General features: G+C 40.3%; 3 non-coding genes across 3 annotated transcripts; all 3 read right to left on the bottom strand.

The window, feature by feature from the left end:
• Nucleotides 1-12492: 12492 nt before the first annotated feature.
• LOC118150356 (U6 spliceosomal RNA) lies at nucleotides 12493-12599 on the bottom strand. The gene has a single exon (XR_004738464.1). It is a non-coding gene; the product is annotated as a U6 spliceosomal RNA (small nuclear RNA).
• Nucleotides 12600-13391: 792 nt separating this feature from the next.
• LOC118150352 (U6 spliceosomal RNA) lies at nucleotides 13392-13498 on the bottom strand. Its single transcript, XR_004738462.1, has one exon. It is a non-coding gene; the product is annotated as a U6 spliceosomal RNA (small nuclear RNA).
• A 6930-nt stretch (nucleotides 13499-20428) lies between these two features.
• Nucleotides 20429-20530, bottom strand: LOC118150353 (U6 spliceosomal RNA). Its single transcript, XR_004738463.1, has one exon. It is a non-coding gene; the product is annotated as a U6 spliceosomal RNA (small nuclear RNA).
• Nucleotides 20531-21259: the final 729 nt, after the last annotated feature.

Raw genomic sequence — 21259 nt, 5'->3', positions numbered from 1 at the left:
TGCAGTGGCATAACCTCAGCTCATTGCAGCCTCAATTTCCCAGGCTGAAACAATCTTCTTTTACTTCATCCCCTCAAGTAACTGGAACTACAGGCACACACCAGCAGACCTGGCTTATTATTATTATTATTATTATTATTATTATTATTATTATTATTTGTAGAAATGGGGTTTTAAGGCCGGGCACAGTTACTCAAACCTTTAATCCCAGCACTTTGGGAGGCCAAGGCGGATAGATCATGAGGTCAAGAGATTGAGACCATACTGGTCAACATGGTGGAATCCCGTCTCTACTAAGAATACAAAAAGATTAGCTGGGCATGGTGGTGCGTGCTTGTGATCCCAGCTGCTCAGGAGGCTGAGGCAGGAGAATTGCCTGAACCCAGGAAGCAGAGCTTGCAGTGAGCTGAGATCAAGCCATTGCACTCCAGCCTGGGTAACAAGAGTGAAATTCCATCTCAAAAAAAAAAAAAAAAAGAAAGAAATGGGGGTTTTACTATGTTGCCATGGCTGGTAACAAACTTTTGAGCTCAGGCAATTTACTTACCTCACCTCCCAAAGTGCTGAGATTAAAGGTGTGAGCCACCATGCCCAACCATACCATATCTTTTCTTAACCAGTGTACAACTGAGAAGCATTTAGGTTGATTTCATGTCTTCGTGAATAGTGCTGCAGTGATGCATATGTCTTTAGAATAATTGATAATTTACTGGGTCTATGCCCAATTATGAGGTTGCTAAGTCAAAAGGTAATTTTGTTTTTAGTTCTGTATGGAATCGTCACATTGTTTTTCACAATGGTGGAACTAATTTACTCTCCCACTGGCAGTGTATAACCATTCCCATTTCTCTGTAACCTTGCCAGCATCTGCTGTCTTTTGACTTTCTAAAACTAGCCATTCTCACTGGTGTGAGAAGATATTTCATTGTGGGTTTTTCTAAACTTCTCTAATCATTAGTGATAAACATTTTTTATATGCTTGTTAGCCACATGTATGTCTTCTTCTAGAAAACAACTTTTTTGTGTTTTTTAGCTACTTTTTATTGAGGTCTTTTTTCTCTACAAACTTAAGTTTCTTATAAATTATGAATATTGGACTTTGTCAAAAGCATAGCTTGCAAATATTTTGTTCTGTGTGTTGTTTGTTTACTATGTTGATGGTCTCCTTGGGTGTGACGAAGCTTTTTAGCTTAATTAGTTTCAATTTGTCAATTATTTTCGTTGGAATTGCTTTTAGCATCTGTGTTTTAAAATTTTTACCATTTTCTATGTTTACAATGATATTTCCTAAGTTATCTCACAGGCTTTTTTCTTTATTAATTTGAAGTTCTTTATTTAAAATTTTAATTTATCTTCAGTTTTGTATATGGTTTAATGAAAGCGTCCAGTTTCAATCTTCTACATGGTGCTAGCTAGTTATTCCAGCACCATTTATTAAATAGGGAATTCTTCCCAGATTCCTTCTGTTAGCTTTGTCGAAGACCAGATGGTTGTAGGTATGTGGTATTATTTCTGGGCTCTCTATTCTGTTGCATTAGTGTATGAGTTTGTTTTTGTACCAGTACCTTTTTGCTTTCTTTAATGTAGCCCTATAGTATGGTTTGAATTTAGGTAATGTAATGACTTAAGCTTTGTTCATTTCTCTTATGATTGCCTTGGCTATTTGGGCTCTTTTTTGTTTCTGTATAACTTGATAAGTTTTCTTTTTTAGTTCTGTTAAAAAATATTTTCAGTAATTTGATAAAAATAGCATCAAATCTGTAATTTTCTTTACAGTATTACGATTTTAATAATATTAATCTTTTCTATCCGTGAGCATAAAATATTTTTCCATTTGTTTGTTTCATCTCTGTCTTCTTTAAGCAGTGTTTTGTCAGTCTTGTCATAAAGATCTTTCACCTCCCTGGTTAGCTGTGTTCCTAGATATTTTATTCTCTTTGTAGTGATTGTAAATGAGATTTTGTTTTTGAATTGGTTTTGGCATGCATGTTTTTTATTTACACAGATGGCACTAATTTTTGTACATTCTGTATTTTGAAATTTTACTGAAGCTTTTTGTAAGTTTAGAAAGCTTTTCTGCCAAGATTACAGGGTTTTTTATTATGTCATCTGCAAACAGAAATAAGGTTGACTTCCTCTCTTTCTGTTTGCAGGTCATGTATATTTTTATCTTGCCTAATCGCTCAGGCCAGGACTTCCAATTTTATGTTCAATAGGAGTGTTGAGAGAAGACATCTTTGTCTTGTGCCAGTTTTCATAGAAAAATGATTCCAGTTCATGTGTACGCAGTATGTTGTCTGTGGGTTTGTGACAGATAACACATTATTTTGAAATATGCACACTTCCATGCCTAGTCTGTCAAGGCTTTTTAACATAAAATTATTAAATTTTATTGAAAGCCTTTTCTTCATTTTTTCACATAATTTTGTGTTTTCTGTCTTTAGTTCTGTTTATGTGATAAATTACATTTATTAATTCTTTTTCTTTTTTAGATAGACTCTTGTTCTGTTGCCAGGGTGGAGTACAATGGCATGACCTCAGCTCACTGCAATTTCTGCCTTCCAGATTCAAGTGGTTTTCTTGCCTCAGCATCCCAAGCAGCTGGATTATAGATGCTTGCTACCATGCCTGGCTAGTTTTTGTGGTTTTAGTAGAGTCAGGGTTTTGCCATGTTGGCCTGGCTGTTTTTTAACTTTTGACCTCAGGTGATCTACCTGCCTCAGACTCTCAAAGTGCTAGGATTATAGGCATGAACCACCGTGCCCTACTTCATGTAGAATTAACTTTGTATCCCAGAAATCAAACTTACTTGATCATAATCATTTAGTGTCTTGATGTCCTGATGAATTTGGTTTGTCAATATGTTGTTGAGAAATTTTGCATCATTGTTCATCATGAATATTGGTCTCAGGTTTTTTCTTTTCTTTTCCTCTGTCAAGTTTTGTTATCAGAATGGTGCTGTTTTAACTTTTTGGAATAGTTTTAGTAAAAAGCTTACCAGCTCGTTTTTTAACTATAGTAGAAGTCAGCTGTGAATCTATCTGGTCCTGGGCTATTTTGTTTGGTAGGCTACTTATTACTAATTTAATTTTTGAGGTTGTTATTGATCTATTAAGGGCTTTGATTTTCTTTATATTGAGTCTTGAGAGAATATATTTGTTCAAGAATTTGTCCCTTTCGTCTAGATTTTCAAGTTTATGTGCATAGAGGTGGTCATAGTACACTTCGGCATATTTCTGTAAGGTCAGTGACTATGTCTTTTTTGTCATTTTTAATTATGTTTATTTGAATCTTTTCCTTTTTCTTTATTAATCTTCATAATGGTTTAGCTTATTCATAATTTTTTTTAAGATTTTATCCCTGCAGTTCTTGATCTTTTGTATCTTTTTTTATGTCAGAATCTTCATCCATTCAGAAATAATTTTGGTTATTTCTTGTCCTCTTCTAGCTCAGGGGATGATTTGCTCTTGCTTCTCTCAGTATTTTATTTATGATATCAGCTTGTTAAACTGAGGTCCTTTTTCTCGTAAAGATAAAGTCACTCTCAAACCCAGGCTAAAGTGCAATGGTGTGATCTTAGCTGACTGCAACTTCCATCTCCTGGGATCAAGTTATTCTGCCTCAACCTCCTGAGTGGCTGGGATTACGGGTTCCCACCACTACATTCAGCTAATGTTTTGTATTTTTAGTAGAGACTGGGTTTCACCATATTGACCAGGGGGTCTCAAACTTCTGACCTAAACTGAGGTCTTTCTGACTTTTCAATGTAAACATTTAATGCCATAATTTTTCTCTTAACATGGCCTTAGCTGTGTTACAAAAATTCTGGTATGTTGTATCTTTGTTTTCATTTTTTTCAAAGAATCTCTTGGGTCCTGCCTTAATTTTATTTTCTACCCAAAAGTTATTCAAGTGAAGCTCTTTGAATTTCCATATAAGTGTATGATTTAAGTGGTTTTTAAATAATTTATCAAGCTGTAGCCTCTGTGATGTGTATAATTTTGGAATTTTAAAATTTGCTGAGGATTGTTTTGCTTCTGACTGTGTGAACTAATTTAGGGTATATGGTGATGAGAAGACTGCATACTATGTTATTTTTAGATGGAGAGCTCTCTAGAAGTTTACTAGAACTATTTAGTCAAGTGTTGAGTTTAAGTCTTAAGGTTTTTATTAATTTTCTGTCTCAATAATGTGTCTATTAGTAGCTGTGTGTGTTGTCTTCCATTATTAATGTGTCGGTATCTTATTCTCTTCATATGTCTCTAAGAACTTGATTTATTTATGTGTACCCATAAATTTATTATAAAACCCTTTTCTCTCTTGGTTTGTTACCCTAAATATTCTTTCAAGGGCTCGATGTGGAGAATCAGGTCTGTAATTCTAGGAGTTTGGGAGGCTGAGATTGAACCATAAGGCCAAGAAATTGAGGCTATTCTGCCCAACATGATAAAACCCCATCTCTACTAAAAATAGAAAAGTTAGCCAGGTGCGGTGGTATGCACCTGTAGTCCAAGCTACTAAAAATGCTGAGGCAGGAGAATCATGTGAACCCAGGAGGCAGAGGTTGCAGTGAGCCAAAATTGTGCTATTGCACTCTAGCCTGGCAACAGAGTGAGACTCTATATCAAAATACCAAAACCCGGAAGAGACCCAATGAGAAAAGAAAACTTCAGACCAATATCCATGATGAACATAGATGCAAAAATCTTCAATAAAATATTGGCAAGCCGATTGCAACAGCAAATCAAAAAACTTATTCATCATGATCAAGTAGGATTCATCCCGGGGATGCAAGCCTGGTTAAACATACGCAAGTCTATCAACGTAATTCACCACATAAACAGAACCAAAAACAAAAACCACATGATTATCTTAATTGACGCAGAGAAGGCATTTGACAAAATTCAACAGCCCTTTATGCTAAAAACCCTCAATAAACTCGGTATCGATGGAACGTATCTCAAAGTAATATAAGCTATTTACAACAAACCAACAGCCAATATCATACTGAATGGGCAAAATCTGGAAGCATACCCTTTGATATCTGGCACTAGACAAGGTTGCCCTCTTTCACCAATCCTAGTCAATACAGTACTGGAAGTTCTAGCCAGAGCAATCAGGCAAGAAAAAGAAATAAAAGGTATTCAAATAGGAAAGGTGGAAGCCAAATTGTCTCTATTTGCAGACGACATGATAGTATACCTAGAAGACCCCATTGCCTCAGCCCAAAAACTCCTGAAACTAATAAGCAACCTCAGCAAAGTCTCAGGATATAAAATCAATGTGCAAAAATCACAAGCATTCATCTACACCAATAACAGACTTAAAGAAAGCCAAATCAAGAACGAACTGCCATTCGCAATTGCTACAAAAAGAATAAAATACCTTGGAATACAACTCACAAGGAACATAAGGGACCTCTTCAAGGAGAACTACAAACCACTGCTCAACGAAATGAGAGAGGGCACAAACAGATGGAGAAACATTCCATGTTCATGGTTAGGAAGAATTAACATCGTGAAAATGGCTGTACTGCCCAAAGTAATTTACAGAATCAACGCTATCCCCATCAAGCTACCATTGACTTTCTTCACAGAACTGGAAAAAACCACCATGAACTTCATATGGAACCAAAAGAGAGCCCGCATAGCCAAGTCAATTCTAAGCAAAAAGAACACAGCGGGGGGCATCACACTACCGGATTTCAAACTATACTACAAGGCTACAGTAATCAAAACAGCATGGTACTGGTACCAAAACAGAGATATAGACCAATGGAACAAAACAGAGGCACCAGAGGCAACACAACATACATACAACTATACAATCTTTGATAAACCTGACAAAAACAAGCAATGGGGCAAGGATTCCATGTTTAACAAATGGTGTTGGGAAAACTGGCTAGCCATGTGCAGAAAGCAGAAACTGGACCCCTTCCTGACACCTTACACTAAAATTAACTCCAGATGGATTAAAGACTTAAACATAAGACCTGGCACCATAAAAACCCTAGAAGGAAATCTAGGCAAAACTATCCAGGACATAGGAGTAGGCAAGGACTTCATGAACAAAACACCAAAAGCATTGGCAACAAAAGCCAAAATAGACAAATGGGACCTAATGAAACTCCACAGCTTCTGCACGGCAAAAGAAACAGTCACTAGAGTGGATCGGCAACCAACAGAATGGGAAAAAATTTTCGCAGTCTACCCATCTGACAAAGGGCTGATATCCAGAATTTACAAACAACTCAAGCAGATTTACAGGAAAAAAACAAACAAGCCCATTCAAAAGTGGGCAAAGGATATGAACAGATACTTTACGAAAGAAGACATATATGAGGCCAACAATCATATGAAAAAATGCTCATCGTCACTGGTCATCAGAGAGATGCAAATCAAAACCACATTGAGGTACCATCTCACGCCAGTTAGAATGGCGATCATTAAAAAATCTGGAGACAACAGATGCTGGAGAGGATGTGGAGAAAAAGGAACACTTTTACACTGTTGGTGGGAGTGTCAATTAGTTCAACCATTGTGGAAGACAGTGTGGCGATTCCTCAAGGCCTTAGAAATAGAAATTCCATTTGACCCAGCAATCCCATTACTGGGTATATATCCAAAAGACTATAAATCGTTCTACTATAAGGACACATGTACACGAATGTTCATTGCAGCACTGTTTACAATAGCAAAGACCTGGAATCAACCAAAATGCCCATTGATGATAGACTGGATTGGAAAAATGTGGCACATATACACCATGGAATATTATGCAGCAATCAGAAATGATGAGTTCGTGTCGTTTGTAGGGACATGGATGAATCTGGAGAACATCATCCTCAGCAAACTGACACAAGAACAGAAAATGAAACACCGCATATTCTCACTCATAGGTGGGTGATGAAAAATGAGAACACATGGACACAGAAAGGGGAGTACTAAACACTGGGGTCTATTGGGTGGAAAAGGGGAGGGCCAGTGGGAGGGGGAGGTGGGGAGGGATAGCCTGGGGAGAAATGCCAAATGTGGGTGAAGGGGAGAAGAAAAGCAAAGCACACTGCCATGTGTGTACCTATGCAACTGTCTTGCATGCTCTGCTCATGTACCCCAAAACCTAAAATCCAATAAAAAATTAAAAAAAAAAAAAAAGAAAGTCAATGGTAGCTTGATGGGAATAGCATTGAGTCTGTAAATTACTTTGGGCAGTATGATCATTTTCACAATATTGATTCTTCCAAACCACGAACATAGAATGTTTCTTTATCTGTTTGTGTCCTCTCTTATTTCGTTGAGCAGTGGTTTGTAGTCCTTTTTGAAGAGGTTCCTTACGTTCCCTGTTAGTTGTATTCCTAGGTATTTTATTTTTTTGTAGCAATTGTGAATGGAAGTTCTTTCTTGATTTGGCTCTCTTTAAGTCTGTTATTGGTGTAGAGGAATGCTTGTGATTTTTGCACATTGATTTTATATTCTGAGACTTTGATGAATTTGCTTATTAGTTTCAGGGGTTTTTGGGCTGAGACGATGGAGTCTTCTAGATATATTATCATGATGTCTGCAAATAGAGACAATTTGGCTTCCACCTTTTCTATTTGAATACGCTTTATTTCTTTTTCTTGCCTTGTTCCTTGGGCTAGAACTTCCAGTACTTTATTGAATAGGAGTGATGAGAGAGGGCATCCTTGTCTAGTGCCAGATTTCAAAAGGAATGCCTCCAGTTTTTGCCCATTCAGTATGATATTGGCTGTTGGTTTGTCATAAATAGCTTTTATTATTTTGAGGTACGTTCCATCAATACCGATTTTATTGAGGGTTTTTAGCATAAAGTGCTGTTGAGCTTTGTCAAATGCCTTCTCTGCTTCAATTGACATAACCATGTGGTTCTTGTTTTTGGTTCTGTTTATGTGGTTAATTACGTTTTATGTGGTTAATTACGTTTATATAATTGCGTATGTTGAACCAGCCTTGCATTTTCAGGATAAATCGTACTTGGTCATGGTGAATAAGCTTTTTGATGTGCTGTTGCAATTAGATTTCCAGTATTTTATTGAAGATTTTTGCGTCTGTGTTCATCATGAATATTGGTCTGAAGTTTTCTTTTTTTGTTGAGTCTCCGCCAGGTTTTGGTATCAGGATGATGTTGGTCTCGTAAAATGATTTGGGAAGAATTCCCTCTTTTTGTATTATTTGGAATAGTTTAAGAAGGAATGGTAATAGTTCCTCTATATGTCTCTGGTACAATTCGGCTGTGAACCCATCTGGACCTGAGCTTTTTTTGTGTGGTAGGCTCTTAATTGCTGCCTCAACTTCAGACCTTGTTATTGGTCTATTCATAGTTATGGCTTTCTCCTGGTTTAGGCTTGGGAGGACACAAGTATCCAGGAATTTATACATTCTTCCAAGTTTACTAGTTTATCTGCATAGAGTTATTTGTAATATTCTCCAATCATGATCTGAATTTTTGTGGAATCTGTGGTGATTTCTTCTTAATCATTTTTATTGCGTTTTTTTGGTTATTCTTTCTTTTCTATTTTATCAATTTGGCTAGTGATCTATTTTGTTGATCTTTTCAAAAAACCAGCTCTTGGATTTATTGATTTTTTGAAGGGTTTTTTGTGTCTCTATCTCCTTCAGTTCTGCTCTGATCTTAGTTATTTCTTGTCTTCTGCTAGGTTTTGAGGTTTTTTGATTTTGCTCCTCTAGCTCTTTCAATTTTGATGTTAGGATGTCAATTTTGGATCACTTCACTCTTCTCATAAGGGCACTTATAGCTATGTATTTTCCTCTAGAGACTGCTTTAAATGTTTTCCCGAGATTCTGGTATGTTGTGTCTTCATTCTCATTGGTTTCGAAGAACTTCTTTATTTCTGCCTTCACTGCATTGTTGGGCCAGTCAACATTCAAAAGCCAGTTGTTCAATTTCCATGAAGCTGTGAGGTTCTGAGTTAGTTTCTGAATTCTGAGTTCTAACTTGACTGCACTATGGTCTGAGAGATTGTTTGTTATTATGTCAGTTGTTTTGCATTTGCTGAGGAGTGCTTTACTTCCAATTATGTGGTCAATTTTAGAGTAGGTGTGATGTAGTGCTGAGAAGAATGTATATTCTGTGGATTCGGGGTGGAGAGTTCTGTAAATGTCTATCAGGTTTGCTTTTTCCAGGTCTGAGTTCAAGCCCTGGATATCCTTGTTGATTTTCTGTCTGGTTGACCTGTCTACTATTGAAAGTGGAGTGTTAATGTCTTCCGCTATTATTGGGTGGAAGTCTACGTCTCTTTGTAAATCATTAAGAACTTGCCTTACATATCTGGGTGCTCCTGTATTGGGTCCATATATATTTACGATTGTTAGCTCTTCTTGTTGCATCCATCCTTTTACCATTATGTAATGTCCTTCTTTGTCTCTTTTGATCTTTGTTGCTTTAAAGTCTATTTTATCAGAGATGAGAATTTCAGTTCCTGCTTTTTTCTGCTCTCCATTTGCTTGGTAAATCTTCCTCCATGTCCTTATTTTGAGCCGTTGTGTATTATTGCATGTGAGCTGGGTTTTTTGGATACAGCACAGTAATGGGTTTTGTTTTTTTATCCAATTTGCCTGTCTGTGTCTTTTGATTGGTGCATTTAGCCCATTTACATTAGGGTTAATATTGTTATGTGTGAATTTGATACTGCCATTTTGTTACTAGCTGAGTGTTTTGCCTGATAGTTGATGCAGATTCTTCATTTTGTTGATGCTCTTTAGCATTTGGTATGTTTATGGAATGGCTGGTACTCGTTGTTTCTCTCTATGTGTAGTGCCTCTTTCAGGAGCTCTGTAAAGCAGGCCTGGTGGTGACAAAGTGTCTGAGTACTTGCTTGTTTGCAAAGGATTTTATTTTTCCTTCACTTATGAAGCTCAGTTTGGCTAGATATGAAATTCTGGGTTGAAAGTTTTTTTCTTTAAGGATGTTGAGTATTGGCTCCCACTCTCTTCTGACTTGTAGAGTTTCTGCTGAGAGATCTGCTGTGAGTCTGATGAGCTTCCCTTTGTGGGTGACACAACCTTTCTCTCTGGCTGCCCTTAGCATATCGCATTCTTTTCAACCCTGGTGAATCTGACGATTATGTACCTTGGGGTTGATCTTTTTGCGGAATATCTTTGTGGTGTTCTCTGTATTTCCTGGAATTGAGTATTGGCCTGCCTTGCTAAGTTGGGGAAATTTTTCTGGATAGTATCTTGAAGAGTATTTTCCAGCTTGGATTCATTCTCTTCGCCACATTCAGGTATACCTATCAAACGTAGATTAGGTCTCTTCACATAGTTCCACATTTCTTGGGGACTTTGTTCATTCCTTTTTGCGCTTTTTTTCTCTAATTTTGGCTTCTCGTTTTATTTCATTGGGTTGATCTTCGACCTCTGATATTTTTTCTTCTGCTTAGTCAATTTGGCTGTTGATACTTGTGCATGCTTCGCAGTTTTCTTGTTGTGTTTTTCAGCTCCTTCAATTCTCTCATATTCCTCTCTAAGTTGTCCATTCTTATCATGTCCTCAAATTTTTTTCAAGGTTTTTTCAAGGTTCTTAGTTTCTTTGCATTGAGTTAGAACATGTTCTTTGAGTTCACGGAAGTTTTTCATTACCCACTTTCTGAAGTCTGATTCTTTCACTTCATCACACTCATTCTCTGTTCAGCTTTGTTCCCTTGCTGGTGAGGGGTTGTGGTCCTTTGTAGGAGGTGAGATGTTCTGGTTTCGGGTGTTTTCCTTTTTTTTTTTTTTTTGCACTGGTTTCTTTTCAACTTTGTGGATGTATCCACCTGGCATCTGAGTAGTTGCTGATTTTCCAGTTGGGTCTCTGAGTGGACGCCCAGATTTTTGATGATGAAATATTTCTGTTTCTTAGTTTTTCTTCTAGCAGCCTTGCCCCTCTGCTGTAGGACTACTGAGGTCCACTCCAGGCCCTGCTTGCCTGGGGTACAACTGTAACAGCTGCAGAACCGTTAGCTACCCATTTCTTCTATTGCTATCTTTGTCCCTGAATGATGCCCACCAAATGTCAGTCTGATCAGTTTTCTGTGAGGTGACTCTTTGGATATACAGGGTTCAGGGAGCTGCTTGAGGTGACTGTCTGTACTTTATACTTGAGGAGACAGTCTGTACTTTATAGGAGCTCAAGTGCTGAGCTGTGAGCTTCATTGTTCATTCTGGGCTGCTATGCAGTTACGTTTAAGTATGCTGCAGCAGAACTCATAAAGCCCCTTTATTTTTTCCTCAGGTGCTCTGTCCCAGGGAGTTAGGGCTTTATTTATGAGTATCTGTTGCACTGTTTTGCCCGGTAAGGAGGCAGTCTAATCACTCCTTGCCTCTAGTGGCTATGCTGAGCTGCCATGGGCTCCGCCCTTCTGCCATGGGCTTCACCCTTCTGCCGTGGGCTCCACACTGCTGTCGTGGGCTCCGCCCTTTTTCTGTGGGCTCCGCCCTGCTGCCATGTGTAATTCCCTGCAGTCCTGTTTATATGGGTGTGGTTAGAGCTGCAATGGTGATAATGGCTCGCCTCTGTAGTGCCAGACTCTCTCTGTTATGGCAGGTTGCCTTGGCAATGGCAGGCTGCATCAGCAATGGCAGTGGACCCACATAGGGGTCGAGTGCCTCGGTAATGGCGGACGTCCCTCCTCCTTCGAGTTGCACCATCCTGGGTTCAGCTGTGCTTGCCATGAAACTCTCAACCCCAAGCGTTTTCAATTGCTGTTTCATTTGTTTTTGTGGGGGTGGGACCTGCCGAGCATGATCACCTGGCTCCCTGCCTCAAAGCCCTTTTTTTTTAAGTTGAATGGTTGACTTTCTCCCAGGTATTCCAGTCGCCTGCTGAAAGGGCACCGGGATCTGTGTGCTTTCCCGTGCAGTGACCCACTGTGCCAGCTGGAATCACGTTGCTGCCCAGGAATCTCCTGGCCTGGTTTTCTGTTTAAGTCCCATATAATCAGATGAATGTGCTAATCTGCCTTTCGAAATTTTCAATTGCCAGTTTAACAAGGCAACCAAAGCAGTGTATTTTTTACCGAGTGCCGCTGCACTGTGGCCCCAGCCCAAACAGCTGCACTGGCCCAAACAGCCACGCTGGCAGCCTGTGTGGCTCTTACACCTGGGAATCTCCTGGTCTGTGGGCAATAAAGATCCGTCTGGAAATGTGGCATCCACTCACTATCTGCGGATTCACTGGGAGCTGCAATCCTGAGTTGGTCCTACAGTGCCCTGTTCTCTCTCTCTTCTCTCTCGACTTTCTTTATGACATAGCGTTTCCCTCCCCTCACCCAGGCTGGAGTGCAATGTTGCGATCTTGGCTTATTGCAACATATTCCTTCTGGGTTCTAGCAATTGTCCTGCCACAGCCTCTCAAGTAGGTGGTGTTGCAGGTGTCCACACCACCACATCCAGCTAACTTTCTGTATTTTGGGGGGGGTTTTTGTACCTCAAGTCTATCTGTATTTGATTTCTACAAAGCAGCCACAATGGCAAAAAAAATACAGAATGCTGCATACCTTTGTGTGTTATCCTTGTGCGGCAGCCACGCCAGCCTTTTGTGTATCATCACAATTTTAGTGTAGGTGCTGCCAAAGCGAGCACATGCCATGCCCGGATCAGCTTTTTTATTTTTCTTTTTATGTTGTTTATAGGGAGTGGGTTGCACTGTATCGTTCAAGGCCAGTCTCGAATCTGTGACCTCAGGATTGGCTCGCCTCAATTTTCCAAAATGCTGGGATTACAGGCGTGAGCCGCCTAGCCCAACCTAAGTTTTGTTTTCTTTTAAAAACATAATTTCACCATGTTGGTTGGGCCGGTCTTGAACCTGCAACCTCGGATGATCCGCACACCTTGGTCTTCAAAGCACTTGGATGACAGGCTCATGTGAGCCACCGTGCCTGGCCGGCTGACTTTGTGGTTAAAAAATAAATCATAGAGACTGGGCCGGGCTCTGTGACTCATGCCAGCCATCTTAGCACTTTGGGAGGCCGAGGTGGGTGGGTCACCTGAGGTCACGAGTTCAAGGTCAGCCTGGGCATCCTGGTGAAAAAAAACCCACCTAATTAAAAAAAAAAAAGAAAAGAAATCAGACAGATCAGTGTGTAGAATTGTAAAAAACGACGTGCCAGATGACTCCACCTTCCCTGTCTTTCTTTATGACGTAGTATTTTCCTCTTGTCACCCAGGCTGGAGTGCAGTGGTGCAATCTTCCCTTATTGCAACATCTGCCTCCTCGGTTCAAGCGACTGTCCTGCCACAGCCTCCCAAGTAGCTAGGGTTACAGGTATCCACACCGCACATCCAACTAACTTTCTGGGTTTTTTAATTTTAATTTTTATTTTTTGTACCTCAAATCTATCTGTATTTGATTTCTACAAACAGCCACAATGGCAAAATAATACAGATCGCAGCACACCTTCACGTGTCATCCCTGCGTGGTGGCCACGCTGACCTTCTGTGCATTGTCTCAATTTTAGTGTAGGTGCTGCCGAAGCTAGCACATGCCATGCCCGGCTCAGCTTTTTTATTTTTTTCTGTTTTTATGTTTTTTATAGGGAGTGGGTTGTGCTGTGTTGTTCAAGGAGAGTCTCGAATCTGTTATCTCACAATCCTCTTGCCTCAGCCTTCCAAAATGCTGGGATTACAGGCGTGAGCCACTGAGCCCAACCTAAGTTTTGGTTTTGTTTTAGATATAAGGTTTCACCATACTGGTCGGGCTGGTCTTGAACTCCCAACTCTGGGTGATCCACCCTCCTTGGTCTTCAAAGTGCTTGGATGACAGGCTCATGTAAGCCACTCTGCTCGGCTGGCCGACTTTATTATTTAAAAAAATCAGACAGACTGGGCCAGGTGCTGTGACTCACACCAGCAATCTTAGCACTTTGGAAGGCCAAAGTGGGCGGGTCACCTGAGGTCACGAGTTCGAGGTCAGCCAGGGAATCCCAGTGAAAACCCACCTTATTTTTTAAAAAGGAGAAAAAGGAAAAGAAAATAAATTAGAATGATTAGTGTATACAATTGTAAAAACAAGGTGCTGGATGAGTCCAGCCTTTGGCCAGGCGTTTTTTTATGACACAGTGTTTTTCTCTTGTCACCCAGGCTGGAGTGCAATGGTGCGATCTTCGCTTATTGCAATATCTCCCTCCTGGTTTCAAGCGATTGTCCTGCCACAGCCTTTCAAAAAACTGGAATTGCAGTTGTCTATACCATCACGTTCAACTAACTTTGTTTTTGTTTTGTTTGTTTGTTTTTATTGTTTTCTTTTTTTTGTACCTCAAATCTGTCTGTATTTGATTTCTACAAAACAGCCACAATGGCAAAGAAAGTACGGAATGCTGCACATCTTTGCATGCCATTCTTGTGCGGCGACAATTGCGGCCTTCTTTGTATCGTCCCAATTTTAGTGTAGGTGCTGCCGAAGTGAGCACATGCCCTGCCCGGCTCAGCTTTTTTATATATTCTGTTTTTCTGTTTTTTACAGGGAGCGGGTTGTCCTGTGTTGTTCAAGGCCAGTCTCAAACTTGTGACCTCACGATACGCTGGCCTTGGCCTCCCAAAGCGTCGGGATTACAGGCGTGAGCTGTCAAGCCCAACCTAAGTTTTATTTTTGTTTTAAAGACCGGGTTTTGCCTTATTGGTCAGGCCGGTCTCCAACCCGCATCCACCAGCCTTGATCTTCAAAGCGCTTGGATAACAGACTCACGTGAGCCACCGTGCCAAGCCGTCTGACTTTATTGTTATAAAAGAAATCAGAGAGACTGCGCCGAGCACTGTGACTCACTCCAGCAATCTGAGCACTTTGGGAGGCCAAAGGGGGAGGTTCACCTGAGGTCACAAATTCAAGGTCAGCCTGAACAACCCGGTGAAAATCCACCTCATTTTAAAAAAAGAGAATAAGAAAAAAAAATAAATCATACAGATCAGTGTGTAAAATTGTAAAAAACGAGGCACTGGATGACTCCATTCTCCGCCCTGCCTCTCTTGTAACTCATGCTGCAGTGCAATGGCTCGATCTTGCCCTATTGCAACATCTGCCTCCTCGATTCAAGCGATTGTCGAGCCGCAGCTTTCAAAGAAGCTGGGGTTGCAGGTGTCCACACCACCACGTCCAGCTAACTTTCTGGGGTTTTTTTTCGTTGTTTTTGTACCTCAAATCTATCTGTATTTGATTTATGCAAAACAGCCACCACGGCAAAACAATTATGAAAAGCTGCACACCTTTGCATGTCATTTTTGCACAACGGTCAAGCCGGCCTTCAGTGTTGTGTAATGTACAACTTTGGAATAGTCAGTAGTCTATTACATATGCCCACTTATTCAGAGTCTCAGTCAATTACATATGCCCACTTATTCAGAGTCTCAGTCAATAATACACACCTGGGGAACAGACCAGAGTCTATTTCATATGGTCACTAACTCAAAGCCTCATTAAATAATACACAGCTATGGACTAGTCAGGAGACTATTTTATATGGCCAAACTTTCAACACCTCAGTGAATAATGCATACCTGGGGAATGCTCAGGACGCTATTACATATGGCCTCTCCTTCAGAGCTTCACTGAATAAGGAACACCTGTAGAGTAGTCAGAAGTCTATGTCATATAGCCACACATTCAGAGCCTCACTGAGTAATATACACCTGGAAGAAAGCCAGGATTCTATTTCGTATGGCCACTCATTCAGAGCCAAACCTAAAAATGCACGCCTGGGGTGTATTCAGAAGTCTCTTTCCTATGGTCACTCAATCAGAGCCTCACTTAATAATACACACCTATGGACAAGTCAGGAGTGTATTTCACATGGCCACTCATTCAGAGCCTCAGTGAAGAATTGTATATACCTGGGGAATACTCAGGAGTCTATTTCATATGGCCACTTATTCAGAGAATCACTGAATAATGCACACTTGGGGAATAGTCTGGAGCCTATTTGATATGACCATTCACCAAGTGCCTCAGTGGAAAATGCACACCTGAGGAAGAGTTAAGAGGCTATAGTCAGGAGTCTATTTCATATGGTCACTCGTTCAGAAACTTACTGAATGATAAACAACTGGGGAATAGTCAGAGTCCATGCTATATAGCCACTCAATCAGAGCATTACTGCATGATGCACACCTGGGAAATAGTCAGGATTCTATCTCATATGACCACTGATTGAGAGCCTCATTGAATAATGCAAACCTGGACATTAATCAGGAGGCTATAGAATATGAACACTCCTTTGAGCCTCAGTGAATAACACACACCTAGGAAATACTCAGGAGTCTATTACATAGGCCGTCTCATTCAAAGCCTCACTGAACAATGCACACCTGTTGGGTACTCAGGAGTCTATTTCATATGGCCACTCATACACCACCTCATTGAATGATACACACGTGGGAAATAGAATTATATTTAATATGAACACCCATTATGAGCCTCGCTGAAATATGTATGCCTTGGAATCCTGAGGAGTCTATTTCCTATCGACCCCCTTTCCAAGTCTAACAGAAAAGTTAACACATGTGGAATTGTAAGGAGTAAATTTCGTATGGCCCGTCCTTCAGAGCCTCATTGAATAATGTATGCCTGGATAAAAATTTGGAGTCTCTTTCATATGGCCATTTATTCCGAGCATCAGTAAAGAATGCACACCTGTGGAGTGGTCAGGTGTCTATTTGCTTTGGCCACACATTCAGAACATCAGTGAATACACAATTTTGGTATAGTCAGGAGTCTATTTTATAAGGCCCCTCATTCAGAGGCTGAGTGAATAATATACACCTGGAGAATAGTCAGGAGTCAATTATATATTGCCACTTATTCAGAGCCTCAGTGAATAATGCACACCTGGGAAATAGTCAGGAGTCTATTTCATATGTACACTCTTTCAGAGCCTCCCTGAATAATACACACATTAGGGAGGGTCAGGAATCTCTTATGGTCCCTCACTGAGACTCCAAGAAGATAGTGCACACTTGGGGAATTGTCAGAAGTCTATTTCATATGGCAACTGATACAGAACCTTGGTGAATAAGACACACCTGTGGAATAGTTAGGACTGTATTTCAATTAAGCACACAATAAGAGGCTCATTGAATTATACACAAGTGAGGAAGGGTGAGGAGTCAATGTCATCTGGCCTCTCACTCAGAGCTTCATTGAATAGTGCACTGCTGTGGAATTGTCAGGAGCTTAATTAATATAGCTACTCATTCAGAGCCTCTCTGAAAAAATATGCACCTCGGAGATATTTAGGTATCTATTTCATATTACCACTGATTCAACGCCTTAGTGAATAATGCACACCATACCTGGGGAGTACTCAGCAATCTATTTCATATGGCCACTCATTCCTCACCTCAGTGAATAATGCACACCAGGGAAATAGTCAAAATTCTATTTCTTATGGACACTCATTCAGAGCGTCACTGAATAATGCACACATTTGGAATAGTGAGAATTCTGTTTCATATGGCCACTCATTCAGATCCTCACTGAATGGTACACACCTGTGGAATAGTCAGGAGACTATTTTATATAGCCACTCATTCAGAGCCTCAGTGAATCATGCATGCCTGAAGAGTACTGAGGATTTTATTTCAAATGACCCTTCATTCAATGTCTCAGTGAATGATACACACCTGGGGAATAGTCAAGGGTCTGCTTCATATGGCCACTCATTCAGAGCCTCAGTGCATGACACACACTTGGGGAATAATGAGGATTCTATGTCATACGACCAGTATTGAGAGCCAAACTGAATAATGCACACCTTGGAAATAGTGAGGGGTCTGATAGGAACACTCTCTCAGTGCGTCAGTAAATAATACACACCAAGGGAATACTGAGGAGTCTTTTTAAAATTGTCCCTCATGCACAGCCTCTCGAAGTAGTGCAAGTTTGGGGAATTGTCCGGAGTTTATTCAGAATGGACACTCATTGAGAGACTCAGTGAAAAATACACACTAAGGGAATAGTGAGGATTCTATTTCCAATGGCCACACATTCAGAGCCTCAGTGAATAATGCACACCTGAGGAATAGTAAGGCATTTATTTCATATGCCCACTCTCAGAGTCTCACTGAACAACTCACCCCTGTGAAGTACTGAGAGGTCTATTATATATGGCCACTCATTTTTAGCCTCAGTGAATGATACACACCTGAACAATAGCCAGGAGTTTATTTCTTCAGGCCAATCATTCAGAGGCTGAGTGAATTATACACATCTGGGATATAGTCTGGAGTCTACTTCATATTGCTTCTCATTCAAAACCTAAGTAAATAATGAACACCTATTGAGTCCTCAGAACTACATGTCATATGGCCACTCATTCAGCACCTCACTGAATGATACACAAGTGGGGAACATTTGGGATTCTATTTAATATGGACACCCATTTTGAGACTCACTGAATAACCTATACCTGTAGAATAGTGATGAGTCTATTTCATATCACCACTCCTTCGAGTCTCACTGAGAAATACACGCCTGGAGAATTGTCAGGAGTCTATTTTGTATGACTTGCATTCAGAGCCTCATTGAATAATGCATACGTAAAGAAAAATTTGGAGTATCTTTCATATGGCCATTCATTCAGAGCATCTGTGAATAATGTACACAGGTGGAGTAGCCAGGTGTCTATTTCCGTTGGCCACACATTGACAACCTCAGCGAATCATACATACCTGTGGAATACACAGGAGTCTATTTCACATGGCCCCTCATTCAGTGCCCGTGTGAATAAAACCCACCTGGAAAATAATCAGAAGTCTATTTTATATTGCCTCCCATTCATAGCCTCAGTGAATAATCCACACCTGGGGAATGGTCAGCAATCTATTTCATAGGGATGCTTTTTCAGAACCTCCCTCAATAATGCACACATGGGAGATATTCAAAAGTCTATTTCACATGGCCACTAACTCACAGCCTCTGTAAATAATGCATACCTAGGGAGTACTCAGCAATCAATTTCATATGGCCACTCATTCAGCACCTCAGTGAGTAATGCACACCTGGGGAATAGTCAGGATTCTATTTTTTTATGGTAACTCATTTAGACCTTCACTGAATAATGTACACGTTTAGAATAGTCAGGATTCTCTTACATGTGGCCACTCATTCAGAGCCTCACTGAATTGTACACACCTGTGGAATAGTCAAGTGTCTATTTCATATTTCCACTCATTCAGAGACACAGTGAATAATGCATGCCTGGGGAGTAGTGGGGATTTCATTTCAAATGACCCTTCATTCAGAGCCTCAGTGAATCATACAAACATGGGGAATATTCAAGGCTCTGTATCATATGACCACTCATTCAGAGCCTCAGTGAATGATACTCGCCTGGGGAATAATCAGTATCTTATTCCATATAACCTGTGATTCAGAGCCAAACTGAATAATGCACACCTTGGGAATAGACAGGTTTCTCTTTCATATGGACACTCTTTTAGAGCCTCAGTGAATAATATACACCAGGGAAATATTGATTAGGTTATTTTATATTGCCACTCATTCAGAGCCCTCCAAATAGTGCAAGTTTGTGGAATTGTCAGGAGTTTACTTACAGTGTCCTCTCATTCAGAGTCTCATTGAATAATGCATACCTGGAAAATATCTTGTAGTCTCTTTCACATGACCATTCATTCAGAGCATCAGTGAAGGATGCAAACTTGTGTGGAGTAGCGATGTGTCTATTTTCTTTGGCAATACATTCAGAACATCAGTGAATAATACACACCTGTGGAATAGTCAGGAGTCTATTTTATGCAGCCCCTCATTCAGAGCCCATGTGAATAAAATTCACACCTGGAGAACAGTCAGGAGTGAATTTCATATTGAAACTCATTCAGAGCCTCAGTGAATAATGCATACGTGGGGAATAGACAGGAGTGTATTTCATATGGACACTCTTTCAGAGCCTCTTTGAATAATACACACATGGGGTAGAGTCAAGAGTCTTTCATATGGCAACTGAGTGAGAGCCTCAGGGAGTAGTGCACACCTGGGAAATTGTCAGGAATCTATTTTGTATTTCAACTCATACAGAACCTCAGTGAATAACACACACCTCAGGAATAGTCAGGAGTGTATTTCAATTGGCCACACATTCAGAAGCTCAGTGAACAACACACACCTAAGGACTTGCCAGGAGACAATTTCATCTGGCCTCTCATGCCGAGCTTCACTGAATAATGCACTCCTGTGGAGAAGTCAGCAGCCATTCATTCAGAGCCTCTCTGAGTAATAAGCTCTTTGTGGATACTCAGGAATCTCCGTAATATGGCCACTCAGAGCCTCACTGAATGGTTAGTCCTCACTGAAAGTTAGTCCAGTTAACTTTCTGTTTTTCTGTTCTTGTTGTTGTATTGTTGTGTGTTTTTTGCACCTCAAATCTGTCTGTAGATGATTTCTACAAAACAACCACAGTGGCAAAAAAAATACGAAATGCTGAACACTTTTGCGTGTTATTCTTGCACATGGCCACGCTGGCCTTCTGTGTATCATTTCAATTTTAGTGTAGGTGCTGCCAAAGCATGCACATGCCATGCCCGGCTCAGATTTTAATTTTTGTCTGTTTTTTAAATTTTTTTATTATTTTTTATTGCATTTTAGGTTTAGGGATACATGAGCAGAGCATGCAAGAGAGTTGCGTAGGTACACACATGGCAGTGTGTTTTGCTTCCTTTCTCCCCTTCATCCACATTTGGCATTTCTCCCCAGGTTACCCTCCCCACGTTCCCCTCCCACTGGCCCTCCCCTTTTCCCCCCAATAGACCCCAGTATTTATTACTCCCCTCCCTGTACCCATGTGTTCTAATTTTTCATCACCCGCCTATGAGTGAGAATATGCGGTGTTTCATTTTCTGTTCTTGTGTCAGTTTGCTGAAAATGATGTTTTCCAGATTCATCCATGTCCCTACAAACGACACAAACTCATCATTTCTGATTGCTGCATAATATTCCATGGTGTATATGTGCCACATTTTTCCAATACAGTCTATTATCAATGGGCATTTGGGTTGATTCTAGGTCTTTGCTATTGTAAACAGTGCTGTAATGAACATTCGTGTACATGTGTCCTTATAGTAGAGCGATTTATAGTCTTTTGGATATATACCCAGTAATGGGATTGCTGGGTCAAATGGGATTTCTATTTCTAAGGCCTTGAGGAATCGTCACACTGTCTTCCACAATGGTTGACCTAATTTACACTTCCACCAACAGTGTAAAAGTGTTCCTTTTTCTCCACATCCTCTCCAGCATC

This window comes from Callithrix jacchus, chromosome 22, assembly GCF_049354715.1.
Source record: "Callithrix jacchus isolate 240 chromosome 22, calJac240_pri, whole genome shotgun sequence".
Taxonomy (NCBI): domain Eukaryota; kingdom Metazoa; phylum Chordata; class Mammalia; order Primates; family Cebidae; genus Callithrix; species Callithrix jacchus.
The sequence above is the reverse complement of the archived record's forward strand: the minus strand, read 5'-3'. Positions and strand labels throughout refer to the sequence as shown.